The sequence below is a fragment of the Rhynchophorus ferrugineus genome, unplaced genomic scaffold (assembly GCF_030347505.1).
Source record: "Rhynchophorus ferrugineus isolate W39M unplaced genomic scaffold, kcgeb_rfMv2 rfM10, whole genome shotgun sequence".
NCBI classification, from domain to species: Eukaryota; Metazoa; Arthropoda; class Insecta; order Coleoptera; family Curculionidae; genus Rhynchophorus; species Rhynchophorus ferrugineus.
The window spans coordinates 7,477,176-7,501,241 of record NW_027472589.1 but is presented as its reverse complement, the minus strand read 5'-3'; the positions used below and the strand labels follow the sequence as shown (position 1 = coordinate 7,501,241).

At 33.3% G+C, this 24,066-nt stretch overlaps 1 protein-coding gene across 1 annotated transcript in view; it reads right to left on the bottom strand.

Annotated features, from left to right (window-relative positions):
* The window catches only part of fz2 (frizzled 2), a 118,800-nt gene that overhangs the window by 25,725 nt on the left and 69,009 nt on the right, over positions 1-24,066 (bottom strand). Inside the window, exon 3 of the mRNA XM_076415967.1 lies at positions 4,032-4,081. The gene's annotated coding sequence lies outside the window, so the exon portion shown is untranslated. The remainder of the gene's footprint in view (positions 1-4,031; positions 4,082-24,066) is intronic.

Below are 24,066 nucleotides of genomic sequence, written 5' to 3'. Positions count from 1 at the left end.
AAAAAAGAGAGAGACGAGAGATACGGCAAAAAGAAACGGTCGTTTATACGACATAGCGGTTTTTCCATAGAGTTTTCTAATATAATGAGCTAAGAAAAAAATCTTAATTTCCATTAGAATTAAAAAAAAAGCTGAAATAGTCCTAAATAGTGTAGTTTTTTTGTAATAAGAAAACATTGTCTTGAGTCTTTAGATATAAAAGATTCTTCAGTAAGTGATCTGCTGTACAACTTATAATCTAAATCTTATTCTAGATACTATTCTAACTTATTCTAGAGAATATTAAATCTCACTCTATGTGTCTATTAGTCAGTTCGTATGGTAGCTTGCGATTGAGCCTACGCACTTCACTGACATCGTGCACATTTAACTGTTTGGCAAGTGCATTAGGATGCACTAATAGTATTTCAGAGTACTTCGCACTAACACTTGGAATCACACTCGTTATGGATTCTAAGGGGATATCGCGCTGAATCACTTTGTTGTAATATGGGGCATCGACGATGGCTCGCAATACTTTATTCTGGAACCCCTGGAGGATATCTATGTTAGATTTGCTAGTTGTACCCCACAGTTCAATACCATAGGTCTAAATGGGCCTAAGTATTGACTTACAGCAAAACCTTGATATCTAATGATAATTTAGATTTACGCCCCATTAGCCAATACGTTTAGTTTAAGTACAAGCTGTTTGCGTTTTGTCACTATATGTTTTTCCATGTCAGACGTCGGTCAAAAATTATAAGATATAAACATCAAATAAACAATAAGGGTAACTAACCGAAACTGAATTAGCAATCCTATTTAGGTACTTTATATGGCCCAGATGAAGATCAACAAATGCTACCAAATGCTTTACAGTGGTACTTTCAACCTGTTACTAGTCAAGCCCCATATCTAGCTTTCCTATATATATCTAACATTTTTATTACACACCTTACATTAGATATTCTCAATACCATTCTTATTGTTATATTGTACTTGCATCAATATACAAGCAAGACAATTGTGAGATAAATACATCAGTATATATATCTCTAAAATTAAATTAGACTACTTAACCTAATGTTTAATATTAACTTATACCTACATTTATACAATATACAAGTTCATGTAGTTTGGTTCATTATCATCTTCTAATTTCTTGCATGTTATCCAGTAGTTGTACGTTTCTATGATTTAGTGATGTTTCCACTTTGAATGTTATAATATGTCCAAAATATTTTCTCGAAGTTTAAAGATGATTGAAATAAATAAATGGAACGCTTAGGAACTCTTCTTTCAGCTAGTAAGGAATCTTGACATATTGTTTAAAATATTATTTTGAATGCGATGGACATATAAAATTCAAAATAAAGTTATAAATAAGACAGACAACTTTGAAAAGTCGTCGAAAAGAAGTCGAATATTAATAATTATTCACAAGTTCAGTTAGAAACCATCAATGAATTTTCACAAAAACTAAGAGGATATTCTTGCAGAGGTCGCCAAAAACAAGGGAAAACATAACAATGAATCAAAAAGATCTCAGATGAACCAAAATTAATGTCTGAATGATGCTTGAATTTTATACTTTCTTTTAATATATTTTTTAATATTATTGCTATTGACTGCCGTTAATAAAATATTTAACATAAATGGACTTAATTCTTATTATCTATCATGGTTAAAGAAGATGTTATTATTTACATATATTCATAAGCAAAACCAAAGACTTGAACTTCTTGATCAATCAAAAAGAGGGTGATAAAGGTAATAAAATATCCGTATATCATCAACAAATATCAATTGGATACCATGTCAACTATTTGACTGCGTAAAGTTTTGCTCCTAAAGCATTTGCAATACAAGTAAAGCCTATTAACCAAATCTGGCAAAGAACATTTCATTCAGTTTGTGAATATTGAAATTTACTTTTCTGTCCAAAAACTTCATTTATGATTCTTGAGAACTCATATATATTGAGAAAAAGTTACTCTTTGATGTGGATTTTGATCTAGAAACATCATGGAACAATTATTTACAAATGGTAATCATCAGGTAGTAAAAACAAATAAATCATGAGTTTTACTAATGAAGAATACTTGTAAGCTTGTAACTATTTAATCAAAAGTAAATTGTGTTAGTTAAAATTATTCATTATACCAATTAATAACAAGACTTTTAATGCAGACCTAGACATTCAAAACATACCTGAGTCAAATCTTCATACTGCTTGCAAGTATCAATAATAAATTCAAACATACAGGGTTTACAGGAACATTTATGCATTTTTAAAGTGAACAAATGGTCAGAATAGATATACGTGTTGTTCATTTTGTTCTATTTATAAATATCCATCGAAGAACTTGTGTATTTTTTGATGAAAAGTTGAATAATGTATCCTATTATTGAAGTTATTTGATTTCTAACAATGATATTGATATGAGACTTCATTGTTATGTATTGCAGCTTTTGGATACCACCAGAACAGGACACAGACTCAAAAGAATCAAACCATTTGATCTGGTATAGTGTGTATGTAATAGAAAAACAGCACTCTTAATACATAAGCATTACCATGTGTCCTCCTAGATATATATTTAGATTTAAGTTATTGTAAAGACAAATTGTAGGTTAGCCGGCAAAGACAAGTAACAATATAATTAAAAAATAATAAAAGAAAAATCAACATAAGGATACAATACATTATAGTTTCCTGGTATAATTAGGAACACTCTGATCGGACTCCTGCCGCTGCATCACCAAAAGTTGCCGCAGTATTCCTGCTAAAAGTGAAACGCTGACTCGTAAACTCTAGCTTTGTTTGTTTTGTAGTTGGCCGTTGTTTCGGTATCTCCAGCTACCATCACCAATTCAGGTCTTTAAGCCAAACATATATATACACACACAGACAAACACAAACACACGAGTCAACGATGGGCGGACTGTTGGCAGACGGGGAGAGATGGAAGGACGGCAAAGGGTACAACAGGGCCGAGACCGTATCGTATCGCTCTTTGGTTTCGTCGTTTTGGCGCTGCGACCCGAGATAAATTAGACCCGATTCGAGTGGTCGTGTTGGTTTAGTCTGGTACGGTCGTGCTTTTAATTAAATTTAATGAAGATTTATCGATCGCAGAGCGAACGGTGATGGTATGGAGTATTTTGCACGTTCCACGGTGGCCGAATAATTGACCGTTGTTGTACCATCGCCGTGTGGGAGGTTCAATGTTGGTCGACATTCTTTTTACATCGATGTATTTGGTAAAGGCTTGTAAATACGTCGAATTATCAACCGGTAAATTGGTAGTGAGTCAGAGGACGCATATTTTAACAGTACTGCTTTTTCAGAAAACAACAATAATCTTGGTGAAGTTGGTACGAGGGTTCCATCTCACGTTTCCCATTGGAAGTCTTTTTAACCATCACCTTCTTCAGAACGTTTTACCATAAACCAATGATGTGTGAGAAATGATATTGCAAGTTCAATCATCCTTGGGCATTATCATGACAAGTATGAATAAAATATTGCATGAATATTTAGCTGTGAAAAGGATGTCCACCTTGGATCCCGCATAATTTTACCAAAGTTACCTTAACTAGAGTAGAAACAGTGTTACGAAGAGAAAACTTCGACAATAAAGATATTTGCGTTAATAAAGTAGTGTATCTTCGTTATTAGACTCAATATATAAATAACAATCCTTGTATTTGATGTTTTTTGATGTTATAAGTGACTGTTTTCCTACATATTGTTATTTCCACAATAACACTGACAAACTCTTAACATGTCCTGCGAACGACGATGTAAAATAAAATTGTTTGCATTTAACGACCAACAAATTCCTCGACTTAGAATGCGTTCCCTATTCCTCCATATTCGTCAATTTAAGCATCCAGATTGTTTTTCTTTTTTGGAATTTTTTTGGAAAAGGTATCAAAACAGAAAGAGATTCTTAAAGATGTTGATCTGTCATACGAGCTCTATATATTAATTAATTTAACTGAATTGATTGAAAAAAATTGAACATTGCTTGACTAATACTTACAATCATTGGTCAATTACTGCTAATACTTGGGATGTGGAGCAATAGTTCATCTGTAAAAAAGAAAAACAAACATTTAACAATAAAGAATTATTAGTAATGAGGTAATTCGTTAAATGTAACTAACTATTCTTATAAAAACTGATACTATGACAGATTTTATGATAATCAGCTTTAACTGATACCAATTTTTTGATATGATATGATATGATATAATATGATTCCTCGTACTTCGCAAATTCGTTAACAAAAATGTAATATCAAACAAAACTAAACTGGGAATGTACAAAGCGACTTACAGACCAATACTAACATTCGGTTGCGAGACGTGATTATTGTCAAAATAGTTACAAAAGTATTATACAGGGAGCAGAAATGAAATACCTCAGAGGAGTCAGGGGTGTAACAAAGATGGTCAAGATGAGAAGTAAGGAGAAAGACCAAACCTAGGTAAATAAGAGAAGCAATAACAGAGAGGAGAATACCAGAATGCGACCTAAACGAACTTGGGATGAATATATGAGACAAATACTTGAGAAGAGAGGAAAAAGTCAGATCGAAGCAAGAAGACTTAACAGGGGCAGAAAAAAATGGAAGGAAAAATAACGCATCTACCACTACTTGGTACAAAACGTGTCTTTTTATTAAATTATAATAAAATTGTAATCAAACCCAATTAAGATAAGTGAAATTAAACATCTCAGAGTTAGAACAAATAATACCAGAAAGACAACCTAGTTTTCAAGCATTCCTGATGTTTTTGTTAATTGATTAATGACTCTGAAGGATCCCCTCTACAAATATGTATCACAATTAAATGTATATAAGGGAATTCGTTATGATTATAAAAATGACCAATGCACGAAGACAGATTCTGCTGGAAGCCACAGCCAGACATAAAAAAATCCCTAACATCTCCAGCCAGTCGTCCTTTTAGCAAATATATACGGTACCCCGTATCGCATCATCTCTTCGATCGTCTCAACAACTCCCCAAACTCGGTACTTTATATCCACGATCTAAACGACCGTGGCCGAGCTATCGGCCCTCAGCCACAACCGACCGCGTCGTGCACTACTCGCTGCCGTCGTGGGCGAGGAGAATAGCAGTCGACGTTTATTTTTTTTCCGTGGCCCTCTTCTCTCGTTGTTCTCTCGTGTCTGTCGCGTTTTTTTTTCCGCGTCGCTTTCGACTTTTCTCATCCCCAACAAGATGACAGATATCCGATGCGGTGTGGGTGCCGCGTATCGTGGCGGCCGTGGCAAAGGGACCTGATTGTTTATTGTTTCCATTTGCATGATATTATCCCATTGATTATTTTGTATTAAGTATAAGGTATATAATTATATATATCGGAGCAGTATTCCAGGCTTCTATCCACGTTTGCTCGGCTCTGAAAAGAACTTTTAATATTTAGACGAGGTTTCAGCAGAATCTCATCTGCTTTTGTTCTACTTCTCATTATTTGACCTAAACTGAGCTCAGCAGGAATATTACTCCGACATGTAATCATCGCGGAGTATAATATATAAGGTTGTATATTTTACATTAATATATTGGATAACAGCAACAAAGGAGATTAAAATCAGGCCAAGGGAATTGTTTTTTTTTCTCCTCTTATTAGTATCAGTATCATCATATGAATTCAATTGTAAATAGGTGATTACGATTAAGAAATAAGAAATTTTTGCAAATTTATGCGCCATATTTATTATATTTATTCAAGTATATAAAAAAACAGGATATTAAACTTTGAAAAATGGTATTCATGAACAAAAATAGTATTTAAAAAGTGAACGAGAAGAGTTGTTTGCCAGGGTTCCGTCTCGTTGGAAGTTTTATTTGAACTTGTTAAATAGATAAAATAATTTAGACATCTAACATTAGGTCATAAGGATTTTTAAAAAGGATTTTTTTTAATGTTATTTTATTTCAAATTAAACTAGTTAATTATATCCATTTTTTATATTTAAGAAAATGATGGTCCCAATAACAGCTTATTTCTGATTAAATATTATTACTTCTTTTTAAATTATATTTCCAAAATTATAATCTAATACCAATTGCAATTACAATCATACTATTATAAAACAAAAACACTATCGCTCGAGTCTACCTAAGGAAACAATTGTAAAGAATTATAATGGATGCTGATCGAGAGGGACATACAATGAAGAACTGTTTGGACTTTTGGAAAGAAGAATTGTCTACAATGGTGATGTTTGGATGAACTTCATTAGATACACAGAAGGCTTTGACAAATGGTGGAATTGTGAACAAGTGTTCGATGGATTAGAAATGAACAATTTAGTAACTGACTTGAACCATAATTCTCATAGTGAAACTGGCCGTGACCGAGTGAAACTTTCCTGATGGGGACTTATGGGCCAATATAGATAATTACTAAGACAGAGTGATAAGAGCGGAAACAAATAAAGGTGATTATAAAGGTGATTATAAAATTAATATAACATAGGACAATTCTAGAAAATTATATCATGTGTAATGATTTATGTGCATAGATATGTGTGTTATTGTTTAGAACATACATGAATTTGGTCGGAAAGTATGAGGGAAGACTGGATACTAATTCTTTTACAGATGATATACCAAATGCATTAGGGGGAATGCAGTAATTAAATAAGAAGATATGAGGAGATCTGTAGAATTTTGCAAGAAAAATGCACAAGTAGTAACATAAGAAAATAATGAGAAATATACTGATATCATAACGGGTGGAAAGGAATTCATTGTAAATAAAATTTAAAAAAACCTCACTCTACAAACTATTGTGGCTGTATCGTTAGTATTAATATTAACTGTAGTTTAAGTCAATCGATAATAACAGGTGGGGCAAAAGGTCCGCTACCATTTTGATTGCGCGCCATCTTGGTTATGTAACGTTTAACTCAGTTTCGCTTTAACCATTGTGTTGTGTAGACATCTCAATTTTATTATGGAGAGTTGAGTACAGTAATGCAATTCTAAGGCTATCTGGTGAAATTGAAGATTTTTCGTCTAAACTGATAATGAGCGATGAAGTCCGTTTTCTTTTCAGTGGCCATGTCAATAAACCCAACAGTCGGTTTTGGGGAACACTAAAAACAACTATATGGTGTGGTATTCATGCTTGAAACATCATTGGTCCCTATTTTTTTGAAAAAGGTGTTGTAGTTACTGTTACTACTGAAGACATGATTCGAAATTTTCTTGTGACTGAAATGGAGGAGCAAGGACTAGAGGACATGTGTTTTCAGCAAGATGGGGCCACCAAGCTCGTTCAACAACTCAATTACTGAATGACGTTTTTCCACGAAGCCAGATCTCCGGATTTAACAGCACCAGACTTTTTCTTATGGGGGTTTTTAAAATCAAAAGTTACGTGAATAAGCCCCAAACGATTCAACAACTTAAAAGACAATATTCGTCACGAAAATGAAGAAATTCATCACCAGATGTTGCAGGACGTCATAAAAATGTTTAACATACATAATAAATCATAACGAACAAAAAAAATGTAAACATCAAATGAACTTTTAATGAAAATCAAACTTACTTATCTTTTCTTTGAGCAAAGTTATAGCCAATCAAAATGGTAGCGAGACTTTTGCCCCATCTGTTATATGCACTAGATGTACTAAAATATTAAAATAAATTATATTTTTGTTTCATTACTTTATTTATATTAGAATGTTGTTACATATCAAAGTCGAAATAAACTATAAGTCAAAGTTGATGCGACAACATTGCAACGTTATAACGTCACATAAATTTTGATGATGCGAGAAGGACCAGTATTTATATATAATAACATGAAATATTCATTTTAACCTATGACCGATCCGAAACAAAATTTAAAAAAATCCAGCAGGCCGAGCCGCTATGTAAAGACGCCGCGGATACTGAAAGATTTAAATTTACGGCCCATTGTTTCCATTAGGGACATATGGTACGGAAAGGAGGTGGACAAGCTAGTCGTGAGTAGCGTCTTCGGCCGTGACCATTGTTATCATCTCGGTTTGAGTTATGCCCTCGCCGGCAAGCAGATTCGTAACAAATGGGAAAACGATCATAATTAGAGAACGACGATAAATCTGTGGCGTGACTCTCGTTAAGAATTGCTAAATAGGTTTAGTAATACAATTTTCGTGTTGCTTCTAATGGAAATATATCTATATCCTTCCACCAACTCACGCTAGATAACAGTATTAAATATATACCCTTTCCTTCATCATATATATATATGTTATCGACACAGAGTAACATCGGTTATCGAAAAAAAAAGAAATGTTAAAGCAAGAGATATTGGTCTGCAATATTCTTGGAGGTCTTGCCAAGCCTTTAACCGGGTGTGGTATACAGAACCAATTAATTATCAATTAATGGAATCATATCTTAGAAATATGTATAGATATATATATAGAGAAAACATTTAGTCTTGCATGAAGTGGCATTCTCAACATTTAAACCTAATTTGACTGGAGTTCCCCAAGAAAGTGTCTTGGGATTACTCATTTATCTGATCTAAACTGCTGATATCCTAACAATAGAAGAAACAAACCTTGGAAGATTTTCCGACGACACAGATACCACAGTTAACGATATATCTTTGGCTAAGACCACGCATGAAAATGGTATAGGATTTTTTAATTTAAAAACTGTCTTCTCAAAATTAAGTGATTCTAAATTAAAAGAAGGTATTTTTGTTGGCCTTATTCGTGGGGAAATTTTATAAAAAACAATAAACTTGATGAAAATCTTACCGCGAAAGAGTTAGCAGCTTTAGAGATAATTAAAGAAAGTAATTCATGGTTAGTGAAAAATTCAGAACTTTCACTTATTCTTCTTATATATAGAATAAATCTATTATGAAGTACTTTAGAAATATAGTGCAGAATGTCTTAAAAATACATTTCTTTCATTTCCATTTTGATTTTCCCCCTAATCTTGGAATGGTGAGTGTGGCGAACAAGGTGAATGCTTTCACCAGGATATAAAACAGATAGGAGAGCGTTATCAAGGAAGATGGATAGTTCCAATAATTAATGTTAGCGGATTACTGTTGGTTTGTAATGGAGAGAGATTCTATTGTTTACAGTTTACGAAAAGTTAATACTTCGTCATTTTCTTTCAGAATATATAGCTTTTTTTCTATTGACCACTTTTAATGTTATAGAACAAAAAAAAATTGTCACACAGTGTAATAATCGTTTGTCTTTGTATCCTTCAACTGTTTACCTCTTCCTTTTATACTCATCATGAACATTTCGCTGGTGACGTTTATTTTATCTATACCCATATTTCATCTATACACACATTGTCTCTTATATATTTCGAAGGCGACAAAATAAAAACAAATAACGGTATGGGAACGAAAAAAGTTCTAAGACTATGATATATTGTAAGAGTTATTAGATAAAAATCCAGCTGAAAAAACTTTCAGACAACCTAGAAGTTGGTGAAGCTGCTGTTTCCATACGTTTAGATATGATGGGAAGTATCTACCATGGCTACCACACGAACTGACTGATTTACTTTAAAACAAAAAAAAAGACGTTCTAATTTACCAGATTACTGCAAAAATAATAAACATACTTTATTAACAGTGTGAATATGTAGATTAGTATACTTTGGTGTTGTTCAATCTGCAATTTCGAACTAACCATTTAGTTGGTAAAGCCCCAAAACAGCTCATTAACCCTCTCAACTATCTCATTACTCTCTGAACGTTGATAAATGGAGGGGTATGACACGAGAACCTATTTGTTCTCATTTCTGCGGTGGCAATTTTCGGAATTGATAAAAATGGCCGTGGAATGATTAATGGCGCCCGGAGACTAGAGCACGCTCCAAACTATTTAACATCGATCGCCCGCGCGGCCTCCCTTTCCCCCCCGCCATCCACCATCATCCGCTGCTAGTCGTCCTCGTCTCGCCACTCTGGTAACTGGATAGAACAGTAATTGAACTTCGAAAATGGAAAAAGTAATGGCGGAGGAGAGTGCTCGTGGTTTTATCCCTGATGTTTAATTCAGTTTACGTAAGACGCACCATTAATTTTTCGTCCGTATAAATCTGCCATTTTATGGATGGTTATTTTTTTCCGGGAAGGTGAAATATATGGATCCTGTAGCCGCTCGAGAGACGGTGGTGGTGATGTGGGTCATATCGGAATCGCTCCGAGATCGTTAATTTATCATCCACGTTTTTTATTGTTGCTAGTTTGATAACAGGTCAATTGAAAAGTCCCCGGCCTACTATAGTAAAACATATTTTTTGGCAAAATTAGTTTTTTTATTCAACATAATGCCCTTCAAGGGTGATACACTGATTATAGCGATCATCCAACTTTTCGATACCAGTTTTGTAGTACGATTTGTCCTTTGCTTCAAAATAGGCTTCAGGTTCGGCGATCACCTCTTCATTCGACGAAAATTTCTTCCTAGCGAGCATACTTTTGAGATCTGAGAACAGGAAATAGTGCCAGATCTGGAGAATACGGTGGATGAGGAAGCAATTCGAAGCCCAATTCATGGATTCTTGCCATCGTTTTCACTGAATTGTGACACGGTGCATTGTCTTGGTGAAGCAGCACTTTCTTTTTCTTCAAATGCGGCCGTTTTTCGGCGATTTTGTTCTTAAAACGGTCCAACAATGCTATGTAATAGTTGCTATTGAAGGTCCTTCTTTTTTCAAGGTAGTTCATGGAAATAATTCCATGCTCATCCCAACATACAGACGCCATAAACTTGTCAGTCGACTTGCGTTTTCCCAGGCTTTGGAGCGGGTTCATCGTGAGCAGTCCACTCGGATAACCGTCGATTGGACTTCGAAGTGAAATGATGTAGCCATGTTTCATCCATTGTCACATATCGATGCAAAAACTCGGGTTTATTACGCTTGGTCATCTTCAAATACTGCTCCGAATCATCAACTCGTCCTTGTTTTTGGTCAAAAGTCAGCTCGCGGGACAACTACTGTGCACAGAGCTTTCTCATACCCAAGTATTCGTGAATGATATAATGTACATACTCAGTTGATATCTTTAGAGTATCTGCTATTCATTCAATTTCAATTTACGGTCATTCAAAATCATTTTCTGGATTTTTAAAATGTTTTCGTCGGTAACAACCTCTTTTGGGCGTCCACTGCGCTTACCGTCTTCGGTACTCATTTCACCACGTCTAAACTTACTAATCATAGCATACCAATCCTTGATGGTTGATTTTCCTGGGGCAGTATCCGGAAATTCGGCATCAAGCAAAGTTTTTGATTCAACTGTATGTATCCCTTCAAAAAGCAATATTTTATTCGAAATTCGTTTTTACCCATTTCTTTCACAATAACAAAAGTTGCTTCACTCAGAATGCTATAATTTACAAACCAATGATCCGACAGCTGTCAACTTTATACACGCATCTTTTGAGGGTTAGTGCTAACTAAAAAACATATGGATTTAATTCTAGTAGCGCCATCTATGTTACAGGCCGGGGACTTTTTTTTTAACAATTAACCTGTTATATACGAAATATTAAATCATAACGCATAACCATTGAAAATTAATTAAACAAACAAAATTCGAACCCGTCCCGATAACAGGCATCAAACGAAATTCCTCTCTATATTTTGCAATATTCAAAGCACCACCTAAACTACAAAGTACTTAAAATTAAAGAAAAAATAGACGATTTTAGTTACGATTATCTACACCGTAATCTACGATTACTTATTTCTATTTGTGTGCGGCTTAAGAGTTTAATATTTATCTTAATACCCTACAGTTGTGTGGCATCGGTTTATTATCGAAATAGGCAGTAGTTTCGATTGGAATATTTATCTGTATTTCAGCTTCTGTTACGTTGTTGAGCTTATTTCTGGGTTAAATAGTTGATCGAGATAAATATTTTAGTTGTCAATTTCATTAAAAACATTACGATGTGAAAAAGATCATTTGGAAAATAAAAATGGTAGAACTAATTGTCTTTTCGTTACTTATCATATATATATATATATATATATATATATATATATAAGAATAGAAAATATTAGTCCAATTTCGTGTGATGTATTGCTGAAAATATTCTAGTAGATAAAACAGATGAATGTGAAGTGATAGTTGACTTCGATGTTGATTTGATAGTTCGGCCATTTCGAAGATTGTGGTAATTCCACAGTAGTATATTTGGTTCTTATATAATTACAGCTGTGTTTTTACATATAATTTAATCGAGCGAAGAAGAGGAAAAGCAATAAAAACCCTACTAAATCTAATGTCAAGAATTAACATATATACGCTGTCGAATTGCTTGTTTACATTATATGACTAAAATATAATATATATGACGTCTGTACTGTGTATATAAACATTTACAACAGTTATAAAATTGTTTTGCGCTGAGGTTATATCAGTGTAGAAGTCATAATCATCTGTAAAATTTAGATATTACTTTGATCCTGTCAAATATCCTACTCAAAGGAACCAAACGATATGTTATGTTACGACATTGACGTTTTGTTCTTATGAGAAGATATTTGAATCACTTCTTGGAATAAATTAGTATTTTAGAGTTAAATAAAACTGTTTCCTATGTAAAAATATCGTTGAAAATATCGAGATATCGATACTTTTTCTGCATCCCTACTGCGAACTATCATAGTTTACTGGAGTTTGGACAGCACCTTTGAGTAGTCACTACTTTTCGTAAAATAAAATAGTTTTTTGAAGCCTTCCCATGTTAACTTATATATACGCATGATAAATCAATCAATAATAAAGGAGACGGACAAACTTCGCACGCCCACGTCATTAAAACAATAACGAAACGTTGAAATACCGCGAGATATAATTTAATAAAATATGCCAGCTTGGATGGTCCCAACAATGCCTGTCCGATTACGAACCGTACGCTGCTTGGCAACCTTTATGGTAGAATCGTGTATTCGCTACCCAATACCAGCACAATGTCCACTAATTAAATATTGTGCGGAGCCATTGATTTTGGTTAACGATTAATCATGACCCGGCAATAATTTGAAGAGACCAGATGGAGAAGGCGCTCGCGAAGCAGGGAGGGAGAGAGAGGACGAGAAGTGAAAAAAAAACGCACGAAGAAAGAACCATTAATTTTAAAAATTACATACCGTTCTAAACGAGTCTTTCACACCTTTAAATCAAAACTTTAATGAGGCGCTATGTAAACAACGGTTTCGACGTTTAAAAAAAAAGACGAACGAGATATTCTTAAAACGGGCTTTGGCAGCCATTCGGGCTGTTGGAGCAGTGGCGTACCTTGAAACGTTATTCGGTGTTTCGAGTGAGTGAGCAGTGACATGGATATTTGCAGAGATTTCAAAATTCAGGAGGCTTTAGGATTTTTTTTTAAGTAAGGGCTACAGTAGTGTCTTACAATACATACTGTAAAAGCGAATTATTTTTTAATATAATTTTTTAAAATTGATCTCTAAAAAAACGAACAAAAAGAAAAAACACTTGTGGTTCGAGGAGTTGGAAATCCCAGAATCCACCGTTAGAATGTTTACGTTAACGGTAAAACATCGATCTTATTTTAAGGGTAATTTGATATTTTATTTGGTGTGTTTTATGTTTCTGGGAAAACTGAGATACCGGTAAAGAAACTAAAAAAGCGAGGTTGTCACCTCTGCTCGATTGGGATCGGCCACCCTTGCAGATACCCAGCACCAAAAACAATTGCCATAATTGGACATAACATGTTTAGCCCCCTCCTCGAACTGCAGTTGCCAAATGTGATAACTTAACATGCCCAAGGGTTTTTCGAACTCTATGAAAGTTCATTTATGCAGCCGCGACCCTCAGAATAACTACGTTTTTCAATTGTACACGTTTCATGCTGCACAACCCGAGTTTTCAAAAGAGTATTCCAGTTCTGTTGTTATTTTCATTCTGTTCATTTAACTATTTATTTATCAATTCATTTATCTCTTCAGTTATCAATTTATTCTGAACATTCTCGGTAATTCATTTATTTAATTATTATAACTCATAATCACTATAAATCAAAGGTAATAGATTTATGGTTGCAACTGCAAATATAAATTGTAGCTATCTTATAAACCAGAGGCCAATGCCAAAGTGGCCAAAGTTCCTGATGTATAGTTATGATCTATGGATAATATGAAGCATACATAATAGCGTGTGGCTTTTAGCTTTATCCCTTCTATGCATTGATAAATTGGATAGAAATACATAATATATGTATATTCACCTGTCGAAAAGAAAAATATGGCTATACGTTCAACATTGGGATCAACAGTTAGAAGTAAAAAAAAATATTTTTTTCAAAGGAACTAAAATTGGTTAGAACATTTAACAACTGACGATTATAACAGGATTTTCTCTGAAGATTCTTTTAAAAGAGATGACCTTCTACCTTCAACTTAATAGAACCAGTCAGTATATCACCAAAAAGACTGAGAACTAATATATGTTGTAATATTGCAAGTAATAATTGTCACATATCTTCTTATTATTTTGCTATGTTATCTAAAATATAACGGTACTAGAAATCTATTTTAAGGTGCTATATCTTGTTTTTTATGAATTACCAAAATTATGTACAACACTATAATATAATGTGTTTTAACTAAATTTTCAATCATAATTTATGTCAGCACATATCACATTTATATGTAATTAATTGCCTAGAGTATCGTCAAGAGGATATTACAACAAGAAAAATAACAATTAAGTGTTGTTTGTTTAGGAGGACGGAAAAAGTAAAGAATAAAGATTTCAGTATATTCCTATTTGAAATTATATTATTGCGTTATAAAATCATATTGTTAAACATAGTTTATAGTTTTTATTAGAAAATTATACTAACATTCATCGATGAATATCTACAATCCAACATGGTGATACAACGGTATTTTTCAAAATTCCAAATAATAAATCAGAAATTGACATTAATTTATTAATCAATAGTAAATATCAAGTAAATTATTTGCACTATCTAGAAATTGTGCTGCTATATCATTTGAACTTAGCAATACAAACATTCATCAACAAAATAATTAATATTGGGTGAAATATCCCTTTAATTTAGATATAATGAACATTAAATTATATTTCTGCGGTATAACGTTACACGGGAATACAGCTTCTTCATACTTTACCAGACGTAGTGAATGAAAATAGTACATATTATTTAGAGATTACAAAATTTTTAAAGTTAATTTTATAAAACGACAATATTCATCAGAATTCTTCGTAGCCTTGCTGCAGAAGGTGTTTGAATTAATATTAACACAAAAATACACTGTTTCATGTCCTTAATACTGCCTACATATATTATATTATTTTTTCAAATAACAACTAACTTGTCTACAAAATAATATAAATTCGTTAATTAATAATTAAAACCCGTTAGAACTCCTTTACCCGTCTGGAAACGTACACGTCAATCAATGAGAATTAAGAAAAAATTAACATTGATTGAAATGTTCTTTGTTAATTTTTTTCAATGCTTCTCCTAAGACATAATGAACGTTGTGAATTATACATTATTATATTTTTAATGTGCGAGTTAATGGAGTGATAGAAACTTGAGATGAGTTATTGACGGTGGTATTGTTTATTTAGTAAATATGTTTGAAGTTCTTGAAATCAACATTAAAAAGTATGTATTCAGTTTTATATAACAGAGCGCGTGAAGTAGCTCGGTCATCCAAGTTAGGACTTCTCCTTGGCATTGTTAATAATAAAAGTAAAGAGATTTCTCACTATACTAAACTAAAGATCCGAAAATAGTTCAAAATCAAAATTAGCGAAATCGCTCCAGCCGTTCTAGAGTTTTAACGAGACTAACGAACATGTATTATATATATGACATATAACATATTATTTAAATCATATAGGCCATTTCGCAAGGAAAACGAAAACAAACGAAAGAGAAAATACCATACACCTCGGCCTCAACGACAATCTCTAGTCTGTTATCACCGTCTCTGTCCTCGAAAGCGTTCTCCACGTCCCTCCATCTCTATCCGAGCGAACGTCACTCGCATTTGAATAAATATTTATTCAATTAGGAGCTTTATCGGGGGCTGGGGATAAGGTTTTATTTTCGTTATCAGGGGGTCGCGTTTTTCTTCCATATTAGAACGGATTTTATGCCTGGCATAGAGGACGGACTGTTTTTCCTTTTTCAGTCAGAAAACGTCAATTTCGTCAGAGATCACGGTTAATTTTAGTCAGACCAGTTTATCACTCTTGTTTTGTCCGGCAGCTAGAGGTGAAGGAGGTCATATTTTAAGAAAAATAGTTCTACGAAAGTTATTGGGATTACTAGATCATATATTGGTTAATAGTAATCAAGATTTCTGTGTATTAACAATAAATAAGATTTTAGTTGGAAATGTTTAATATTTCGATAACTTTACTCAATAATAATACATAAGCCGGCATGGTGGCGCAATGGTAAAGGCGATGGGACAGTCCTCCTACTGTTGCGATAGCCGCGGGTTCGAATCCTGCTGGGGCATGGTCGTAAATTTATGTTCGTGATTGTTTAAAATTTCTGAATGTTCTAGGCAAGAGTGTAAAATCCGACAAGGAAAATGATCCCAGTCACGCCAGTGACCAGGCTGGGTAAGACCGGATGTCTTCTGGGATGACTTCTAAAGTTGGTCACTCCACAGTTGACCGTGGTTCGGAGCCAACGTTAAACTGTAGGTCCAGTCCAGATAAATCCATAGTTGGTAAAAGGGAACTTTGAAATATATTTTAAAAAATAATAATAATACATAAGAAAATAATCCGAATACAAAAACATTGTTTTTTTAAGAAAATCTAAATTATCCCTACATGCTGCTACACGGAATTCAACTATGGCGATGTTCTGCGAGAAGTAATAGCAACAGAATACAAATATTTCATAATAAAGTCATGTTAAGCATGTGGACATAGGTATGAGGAAAGACTCCAATGTTAAAACTGTCGCAACTGTAGGAGAACACTGAACTAGTATGCAGCCTCCTGAGTACCAACTCATGTGATCTTGTGTTGTGAAGTGTACTAAAGGGTAAAAACACTCCAATCATCTATTTGTTACCAACTTTTATTTATTTTATTAGACATTTAGTAGAGACCTAGATTTTTTAAATTAATCTCTTAGATATTCAACAATCTGCCCGTGAAAAATAAGTATTATTATATGATTTCCGTTATATAACTATCCTGACATGTAGAAGATCCATTCGGTAAGTGATCTGCTGTACAACTTATAGTTTAAATCTTATTCTAGATACTATTCTAACTTATTTTAAAGTATATCATAATATTCGGAGACGTAATATAGGGCAGCGATGATGACTTGCAAAATTTTATTGTGGAACGTCTGGAGGATAGCTATGTAGCTAGTTGTACCCCACAGTTCTAAACCATAGGTCCAAATGGGCTTAAGTACTGACTTATACAGCAAAACCTTATTATCTAATAATTATTTAGATTTACGTCCTATCAGCCATACGTTTGGTTTAGTTTAAGCCCAAGATGTTTGCGTTTTGCAACTATATTAAACGTCGATTAAAATGCATTCCCAGATATTTAACGCTTGCGGAAGTCCATGATTATTCAATTTTACAGAGGGACATGCTCTTCTACAAAGAGTGAATGTCACATGGGTAGATTTTGTCTCAATTGCTTTGATACGCCACATTTTCCACGTTTCTTGTATGTATAATTCTATCATCTATATATATCATATGTATGTATTTCTTCTTGTATATATATATATTATTAAGACGTTTCTTGTGGCTGATATTGGAACATTTTCTGTCGTATCAAAAAGCATTTACTCGTATGATGATAAAACTGCTGTATCGTCGGCATATGTTGCAACAGTAGTATTTCTTGTGGTCGGTAGGTCAGCTGTATACAAAAGGTATAACAATGGACTAAGATACACAGTACTTTAAGGGAGTACAGAGTAAGTAAAAAAAAACTTTTCGATAAAAAACCCAAACGTTATGCTTTTTGATACTGTCTTAATAACATATATATATATATATATATATATATATATATATATATATATATATATATATATATATATATATATATATATATATATATATATATATATGTTATTAAGACAGTTGGCATGATTTCTTAAGTGCTGCTGAATTCATTTGCTTCAAATTGGGTGGAACATTATAATTCAAAACTACAATGAATAATTATTTCCAGAAAATCGTCCTTGATATATGAACTAAACTTATAGTGAGAATGAGAAAAGGAGGATTGTGAACGAGTACCAGACAATGTTGGAAATCATGAAAACAATATACTAGTATACATTCATATTTTGTAGTACCAGTAATAAAGTTTAAACACTAATAAAATTGAAAACAGTGGAGCAATTTAAAAAAAGAAACAATAAAAAATCACAAAGAAAATATTGTTTCCCTTTTACGTAATTAAAAAGATTAATAATTAAACATGCAGGATCATTTTTAACGACTTAATATACAGTCAATTAAAAATATTATTACGAAATAAAGATACCGAACAGGCATACAAATATTATTACGTTAAACATTCAGCGAACGCGTCTCAAATTTATAAATAATACATCGTCTGTCACAGCTGTGCATTGTTAAACCAACGCAAATCTCACACTGACATAGATGTAATAAAAAAAACATTAGCATAAGCACACACACACATATAACCGACGAATAGGTAGTTATAATTGAGAAGTGTTAAATACCGTATAACAAATTTAATACCGGATAAAAATCGGTACCATTCGACTGGAAAACAGGTATAAAACGAAATAAAAAAGGACGTTTTAAAATACACGGTTTTGGGTTTCGTGTTAGATCAATCATGTCAGCCATGACAGGTCTGGTTTGTTATATTATGATACGGCTGACATCGTGAACCTACACAATATTTTGTGTCTAGTATCGGTTGAGTTCATTTAACTATAAGAAAATGATAATATATTCAAATAGTAGCAATCAATATTTGAGAAATATATATTAATAGGTTTTAGTGTAGTCAGAACTTGATAAATTACTAAAACTTTTAACAATTACTAAATATTACAATAAAACTTATGAAACAATTTTTTTATAACATCTTTATTAGATACGCTTAGTACAATCTTAATTTACAATTAATTTATTACTACTTTTCCTATGTACTTGGATTAATTAACAAGCAAGACGAGTGCGAGAAAATACATCAGTATGTATTCCTCAATTATAAAATTATAATTATTTATTAATTATTAACTTATAGCTATAGTTTACACTAATAATACACACTAAATGTTCAGACAAGTTCATATGGTTTTGTTCGTTTCAATCTCCTGATATCCTGCGCGTTGTCCAGCAGTTGTATTGCTTCCACGTTAGTATGATTTAGTAATATTCTTTCGTGTTTCAAGGCGAAATCCTGCACAACTTCGCAAATCCATTTGATTTCCAGGTCATCGTGCAGTTCTCCATTGGTTACATAGCGATAGGCATCGGTCAATCGAAGAACCTTGTTTTGACAGCGCTGTATGACTAACTGATTTGAATTTTTAGTGCAACCCCATATTTACACCTCATAGGTCCAAATTGGCTTTATAATTGTATTATAGATCAACCTCTATGATTTTAGATCATGTTGAGCGTATCGTCCGACTAACACTCAGTGTACATGTTTTATTTTGGTTCTAATGTGTTTTGCTTTTTGTCTAACGTGATGTTTCCAACTTAATCTACCGTCAAGATGGATTCCAAGGTATTTTGCTGATTCTGCTTGAGGAATCGGGCATCCATTGAGTGATATAATTAAGTTATTATTATTTCGCCTTAATGCAAAATTAACGTGGACAGATTTGGAGCTATTAAGTTGGATTTTGTTGACTGCCATTTGCACTTTTTCTATTGCTCTAGGCAGAGATATACCTTTTGCCATAATAACTGTCTCGTCAGCAAAGGTTCCAAGAAGTGTTTCTTTTGTTGTTGGAATGTAGAGCAGATACAGGAGAGGTCCTAAGACGCTACCTTGTGGTGTACGAAACAATGTTAATGTAATTATAGTAAGGATACTAACTATAATTCTCTGAAGAGCAATATAATAAAATGTTAAAGCTCATTCATCAGAAGTTTTCATTTTGCTGTAATGTAAACAACATATGTAACTTGACTCAAAACATGAAATAAGGTTACTAAATTACAGCAACATAGAGGCAATACAGCTACTGGACAACACGCAGGAAATCAGAAGTTTGAAGCGAACCAAACCACACGAACTTGTATAGTGTATAAATATTTCTCTTAACTTTAGCTTTGTTCTAATATAATTTTAAATTGGCAATTACATATTGATGCATTAATCCCGTACTCGCCTTGCTTGTGTATTAATGCTACTACACCAAAACAGTAGTAATCAAAGAAGTAAAATATAAAATGCCACTCGTAGTTTTGCATCTTAAATCCCGCAATATACAAGACAACTTCGCCAATTAAAATATCGAACATAAAATATTAATCTTGGTTCAATCTTTCTTAGTTCTTTTACCAAGAAATTCAATATTTAATCATATTGATTATATAGTAAATAAAACGAAAGTAAATAATTGAAGGAGAATTAAACAGCAATCAAATACAGGGGATACAAGTACACCAATAAGATAAAAATAATAATAGTTTAGTTAGCAATGAAACACCATAGAGGAATTTTTTTATCTCAAATCCCGAAATATAAAAAACAACTCTGACAATTTTTTTAAAATAAATGTTGACAGTAAATTGCTTATTATGTAATATATAGAAGAACCAATGTTACTATTAGTTAAATTTTTAATCAATATTTAATTATAACAATTATATAGTAAAAATAAATATATAAACTGAACTGAATTTAGCACACTGATAATCATCAAGGAGAATTAAAAAGCAATCAAATTTGAGGGATGGAAATGGACTGATGATATAAAATAGTTCATATAGCTATTTTTATTTTAATACAATGACCAACATGTGACTTCAGTTTTTGGAGAAAATAAATTGTAAAACCATACTAATTACATTCGTTTTGGACTTAATCGAACATATACAAATACCAATGAGTACAAACCAATAATGGACTGATTGGCAATGAAGTGCCATCAGGAACTATTATTTGTGACCTAAAATCCCGAAATATAAAAGACAACCCCACTACATCTTTTTTCAAGTCAAATTTCTTAGTGAATTAATTATGATTCTGTATAAGAAACAGAAGTGTTACCGCGTTAAAAACCAGTAGTGAATCTAATCTTTAGATTTGGACAAAATAAGTATTGTAAATTGTAAAAAATACTCACAATATCTTTATAACTAATCAAACACGAACACAACACACCAAAATCTTATCCTTTAAGATGCAGCACTAACTTATTCACCGGCAGTTCCGAAGAAAACTATCAGGTATCACGCGGTGGAACGTTCGAGCTTAGCACGTAGACATCGTAACCCCGTGGCGTAGTGGATGGTACTGAGGCTCGGCCGGGCTGTCATGGGGCGGTTTATGGCGTCGATCGCTAGACTGATAGGACGGGCCCAGCCGAAGGTACTCTCTCAGCACGACATCGGAGACATGGTCTACGTCGGGGAGATTGTCGCTCTTATCCATAAAGCACGACGATTGATTTAAAGGCTTTTCGAACGTACAATGTCGGAGGAGCCAAAACGACATCATTGTTAAACCGACTCCATTTTTTCTTACGATTTATTACGTTGCTAATATTATTTTTCTTCAAATAATGGGTTGTGAGCCAAAACAAACATAAAAATGAAAAAAAATCATTAATAATCATGTTAATGTTGAGGAAATGTCTAGTTGAAGTGATGAAGAAACTAAGCCCCTTTTGTTGAGCTCGAAATTTGAACCCGCGTTTCTTTTTTCAACGTAGTTAACAGGATTCTGAAGTTCTGACTTTGACTGATGACTATGTAGACCGGTTTTTTTACAAATTGTGTAGCAAGTGTTTTTCTGCAAGTGTTCAAGCAACAATTCTGTTCTAAGGTTCCCTTCAATGACATTCCTATTAGTTAAGATTGCCTTTTAATTGTTTTCATTAACACAGTTTCTTGTAAACACAGACTTTTAATTTTATTCAAAGCTCTACCACTTAATAATAGCATTTTGCATTCGGTTTTGCATATAATTAAAATATTTATATCGCATGTATCACAAAGAAGATAAATAAAAATACAATATGATCAGGAGGTGGATATTACAAATCGATATCGGTACGAAAATGCAGATAACCTGGTTATGATAGCTGCAGGAGAATATTTACTAGGGAAAAGTCCTAGGAGAGTTGGGAGAATCGGAATTGGAAAAATATAAAAGATAGAATTACAAAAACAAACAAAAACCCGTTAAAAATAAAAAATTATCAATAAAAGAAGAACAAAAAGTGAATATATAAAACGTTAATCAGACCAACAATAATTTAGTGTGAAAAAAAAATACAAAATGACTAATAGAATAAAAATTGAACAAAATAAAATATTCAAAACTAAACTAAAGCTAACAAAAATAGCAGAAAATTAATACAAAATGTATGGTAACCCTCAAAAGATGCGTCGATAAATTTGACAGCTGTCGGATCATTAGTTTGTGAATTATAGCATTTTGAGTGAAGCAACTTTTGTTATTGTGAAAAAATGGATAAAAAGGAATTTCGCGTGTTGATAAAATATTGCTTTTTGAAGGAAAAAATACAATTGAAGCAAAAACTTGGCTTGATGCCGAGTTTCTGGATACTGCACCAGGAAAATCAACCATCAAGGATTGTTATGCTAAGTTTAGACGTGGTGAAATGAGCACCGAAGACGGTGAACGCAGTGGACACCCAAAAGAGGTTCTTACCGAAGAAAACATTAAAAAAATCTACAAAATGATTTTGAATGACCGTAAATTCAAATTGAATGAAATAGTAGACACTCTAAATATATCAACTAAACGTGTAGATCATATCATTCACGAATATTTGGGTATAAGAAAGCCCTGTGTAAAGTGGATGTCGCGCGAGCTCACTTTTGACCAAAAATAACGACGAGTTGATCATTCGGAGCAGTGTTTGTAGATGATCAAGCCTAATAAATCCAAGTTTTTGAGTCGATATATGACAATGGATGAAACAGGGCTTCATCATTTCACTCCGAAGTCCAATCGACAGTCATCCGAGTGTACTGCACACGATGAGCCCGCTCCAAAGCGTGGGAAAACGCAACAGTGGGCTGGCAAGGTTATGGCGTCTGTATTTTGGGATGCGTATGGAATAATTTTCATTGACTACCCTGAAAAAGGAAGGACCATCAATAGAGACTATTACATAGCATTATTGGACCGCCTGAAGGATGAAATAGCCGAAAAACGGCCGCATTTGAAGAAAAAGTGTTGCTTCATCAAGACAATGCACTGTGTCACAAGTCAGTGAAAACGATGGCAAAAATCCATGAATTGGGCTTTGAACTGCTTCTTTATCCACTGTGTTCTCCAGATCTGGATCACAGCGACTACTTCCTGTTCTCAGATCTCAAAAGAAAGCTCGCTGGGAAGAAATCTTCGTCGAATGAGGAAAATGGTGGATGAAAAAGGAGGTGATCGCCGAAACTGAGGCCTATTTTGAAGCAAAGGGCAAATCGTACTACAAAAATGGTATCGAAAAGTTGGAGGGTCGCTATAATCAGTGTATCACCCTTGAAAGGAATTATGTTGGATAAAAAAGACTAATTATGCCAAAAAATTTGTATTATTATGGTAGGCCGGGGACTTTTTATAATATATATAAAAAATAAAGCGACAGAGGCTAAAATGGTTACACGATTATTTAATGGAAATAGTATATAGGGAATTAAACATTTTCGTAATTTAAATCTATCCATGGGTAATATACTGATCTCTCTAATGTGTCAAAATAGAGTTTCCTGCATAAGAACAATCATATTATAATTAAAATTAAATCAAATTACAATTTTTCTATTTTAATCCAGCCATTTCCGATGA